Raw genomic sequence first — 4,733 nt, 5'->3', positions numbered from 1 at the left:
AAATGCTAACTGAATACATTTTTGCATTAAGATGTAGTGAGTGGGGAATTTTACAGGAGAATCACTCATAGGACAAGATCGAGCTATGGTCCCTCATGATATCAGCTAAGTAGTCCCCAGGGAGATACTGCTTATGAATAGATCTGACAGGACATCAACAAGATTCAACTTCCTGTCCCTAAATATTATTTTTTTAATAAAAGAAAAAATGCACTCAGATAAAACTACAGCTGTGAGGACTTACCTGGTGGTGCCACGGATAAGAATTCACCTGCCAATGCAGGACTCACGGGTTTGATCCCTGGTCTGGGAAGATCCCACATTCCATGGAGCAACTAAGCCCGTGCACCACAACTGCTGAAGCCCATGCACCTAGAGCCCATGTTCTGCAACAGGAAAAGCCACCACAATTAGAAGCCCACGCACCACAGCAAAGAGGAGCCCCCGCTTGCTGTAACTAGAGAAAGCCCATGCACAGCAATGAAGACTCAGTGAGCCAAAATCAATAATACAAAAAAACATTTAAACATTTTTTAAAAAGAGAATATTCCTTCCATTTATAAAAGAAATCAGCTGTGAAAAGTCCCATTTATTGGCCAACTAGCATCATCCTGAGTAGAAAATGTATGGCTGGACAGAGTGCATTTGTTAAATAGAAGCAACAAGTGACCTCAGCAGTAGGAAATCTGTCCCTTCTTGAACAGTCCTTGTGTGGTCAGCTTCTCCATCTGCCAGCTTTTGCTCTCTCCCCACACCTTGTCTTCAAAGTCCTCCTTCCCCTGGGAACTCTTGTAGGGCAGAGCCTCATCTGGACCATACCTGTGGGTGAAGTCCTATCCTTCATCCTGGAAAAGGTGAGCCACTGAGCAACACAAGGCACAAATCCTCCCAGCCTCTGCCAATACTTGGTTTTAACTTAATGCTGAAGATTACATGATGCTCTTATTAAAGGAAGTAGTCGAATTACACATTAATTTGCTCTAAGCCCATGCCTATTTTTTGGTGGCAGAATCATGATAAAACTCTAAATTTTGGTAAAACTAATCAGCCTGACTCACATTGGCCTGAAGTGGCAATTATTCTAATCTCATTGCCTTGGAGAGAGTTGGTGCTATTTGGTTTGACCTAAACATGCAGTTGGATGAATGACTTTTAAAATACTTAATTACATAGGGAAGGCCAACTACAAGGGTAGCCAGCTGTAAGAAATGTCCAGCTTATAGACCATGCACCTTCATGTGGGCACATATACAATGCAATGAGACAGAGTAATAGAAATGATTATCCCTAAAAATATTTAATCTCCAGGATGTTGTTTGCCGTTAACAAGATTGATGTCTGCTCTTGGGGACCTTACATGCAAAGGCAGTGAAATGAACAGATCCATATGTTACAGATTCATTAAAACCAGGCAGTGTCTTACGATTACAAATTAAATTGGTACATCTGGAAAGAGGAATACTGGGATTTACAGGTTTTTGTGATTTTTTTCCTTATCATAAAATAATGGAAATTGTGGCTCTGATTTTTATTTGATTAAAGGAATCATTTCATTGTTCTAATTGGAAAGGTATGTAGAACTTTTGGAGCATACACATATGGCTCAGGTTTGCCGATGGTGTCTGTTAATTTGGCATTGTTAACAGTCTGCTTTTTTTCCCCCAGTGTTCATATTTTTCGTTAGTCAGAAATTATTTAGTTGAGCAGTTTTTCTTTAATTTCCACTTTTTTTTCCTCCAGAGGGCTTTCTTACTTAAAATGTGTTGAGACTTTTTATTGCTTTTATGTCCGTCTGAATTTTCGCTAGTAACACAATTTTACGTGTGATTGGGATAAAGACATTTCAAAATCCCTCCAGAGCGGTTCAGTTTGGAAAACATCCTATACACATGATTTGCTGGAGGCAAGCTCACTTTACAGATTAAAAGTCTATGCCAAGACAATAGAAAAAAATCATAGTTTCTTCAAATAAAAAGAGAAAACTATTTTTTATCTTTTTTTTTTTCCCTGAGCCTGAAAGACCTATTTCGAACTTTGAAGGGAAAGCACACCATCACAAGCCTGGTAAGATATCACTCTCCACCCATTTGTAAAGCCTCAATCTGTACGAATGTCTCAAGTACAAAGATGCGCTAGGAGCTTACAGAAATACCTCTCACAGCCGACCGGCTGACCATGCTGTGACTCTAGCAGTGGTCCAGGAAAATGACAGATGAAACCAACCAAAACAACCACATCCCACAGATGGACATGGAACAAACTCTCACTGGTTGGAAAAGCGTTCCTATCACTTCTCTTCTGGAGCTAATTTCCTGCTTATTTATAAACACACCTAGAGAATGCAGCATCCAGTGCTATCAAAAATAAACACATCCAGAAACTCTCTAGTAATTGCTAAGTCAGAAGAAGTTTTACTAGTTGCTAAAGCTGCCTTGTAATTTAAGATCATTTATTTCAGATTAGTCACTGGAGAACTATGGCAGTGGTTCATGCCCAACTTGTCTTTCCGAAAGGGCGTTAAAGAGTCATTTACTTGGCTTGCATTCCAACCAAACACAGTTCAATGTAAACTTTCTATTTGCAACTTGAAGTACATCTTTCAACTTTTTTGTATTGCTTACAGAGGCTAAACTTTTAAAAGTTCCTTTATTAAACACTCATCTTTCTGCGTTTCATACTGATATTGAACGCTGTTCATACAAGGTCCATGCCGCTGCTGCTGCTAAGTCGCTTCAGTCATGTCCGACTCTGTGCGACTGCATAGACGGCAGCCCACCAGGCTCCCTCATCCCTGGGATTCTCCAGGCAAGAGTACTGGAGTGGGGTGTCATGCAATGCAGTATAGATTGTGAATCAGAAATCTACAGAAGTTAATACAGAATCACCTTTCCAAAAGAAATACTTAGTTTTACCTTTAGTGTTCCCAGCTTAGGTACAATAAAATGTCAAATAAACTTAAGGTTTTTAATCGAAGCAAATAAAGCCTGAGCAAAGTACCAAGGGGCAAATTCAAGGCCTCTTTGTAACATAAACAATGTTTTAATAACTGAGCAGCCTCACTGACTTAATATCTAAAAACAAGGTTACTCCTGCAGGGATGTGGGTCATGCCATCTGCCAACATGTTGTTGTCTGAGTCTGAGGACGAGAAGAAGAGGCAGGATAAGGAGAAGCAGAGAACATGCTCCAGTGTGTTGCTTCAATCAGCCTTTTATGACCTGATTTTCCCTTTCCAACTCCCCTAAAATCCCCATCATTGGAACCAAATATCAAGTCCTCTATTCTCTTATTAATACATAAAATTAGTTATTTACCATAAAGGTGTGGTTGATACTCAGCTGGACATATATGGCTAGCAACATAGCTATCCCAGAGACTTTCCTGATGGTCCAATGGCTTAAATTCTATGCTTCTATGCAGGGTGTGAGTGCAATCCCTAGTCATGACATTAAGATCCTGCATGGTGCAAGGTAGAGCCAAAATATTTTTTAAATAGTTCATAGTATGAATTTGAAAGAGCCCCTGCCCAAGGCATCACAGACTTCATGATCCCTGCTTTGGTCCCAAACAACAAACCCCAGAGTGCTATATGCCTTTCCTCTATATGCTTCCTTTGGTACTCGAGGGCCAAAGTGGCTCAGATGGTAAAGAATCTGCCTGCAATGCGGGAGACCCAGATTTGATCCTTGGGTTGGGAATATCCCTTGGAGGAGGAAATGGCAACCCACTCCAGTATTCTTTCCTGGAGAATTCCATGGACAGAGGAGCCTGGCAGGTTACAGTTCCTGGGGTCACAGAGTCGGACACGACTGAGTGACTAACTCTTTGGGACTCTGCTTGAACCTAATGGCTGGCCTCTTTCCTTAACATTCAGTGATCCTGTCTTAATGGTTGTTAAATGTTTTTAATGTTACCCCTGATTACAGCAAGCATATTTCCTCCAAAAAGTTGGCAGAGGAAAAGACTTCCCATTTTCCCATCTCTCTTTAGCTCATAGATATATACAGACAAGCAGACATGAAGCAGACCCTTCCTAAGATCCAGTCAACCTGCCTCTGAGGAAATCAACACCGGGACAGGTGAACTTCACAAGGATGATGACTATGAGTACAAAGCACAAATGTGGGAAGACAACCCCAGCAAAGTTGTCCTGGGGAAAATTTTCCTGGGCCCCAGGGCCCATATGTGACAAACATACTGGAGGCCCTGAACCAGTCAGTAGTGAGAAATGGCAGTGTGGGAAGGGGGCCAAGTAAGGGAGAAAGAAAGAAGAAGCCACAAGCCAGCTTGGTTTCCTTTGTAATTTTCCAAGAGTGAGTCTGAATTAATGAAAATCCTCGTGGAAACTTCCATTTGTTTCTTCTTTTCTTCTTTTGCCTGTGAGGCATATGGGATCTTAGTTCCCCAACAGGTGATTGAACCCACATCTCCTGCATTGGAAATGGAGTCTTAAACCAGTGGACCACCAAGATATCCCCAAAAGTTCCATTTATTTTGAACAGTTTCCATTTCACCTTTCAAACTATAGTTCACATGCCACTTCCCCTGCTCCCTCTCTGAACACCAGAGCGTGCACGACTTTGCTGAGTTATAATACCTCGGTGTCCTTGTATGCTGCTTCCTTAAGGCTCAGAGATCCTTAAATCTAGAGATTATGCTCAGTAGTTCAGTCATGTCCAACTCTTTGCAACCCCATGAACTGTAGCCCACAAGGCTCCTCTATCCATGGGATTT

Source organism: Giraffa tippelskirchi, chromosome 4, assembly GCF_054371585.1.
Source record: "Giraffa tippelskirchi isolate mGirTip1 chromosome 4, T2T-mGirTip1v1.2.pri, whole genome shotgun sequence".
NCBI lineage: Eukaryota > Metazoa > Chordata > Mammalia > Artiodactyla > Giraffidae > Giraffa > Giraffa tippelskirchi.
Note: the sequence above shows the minus strand (reverse complement) of the source record.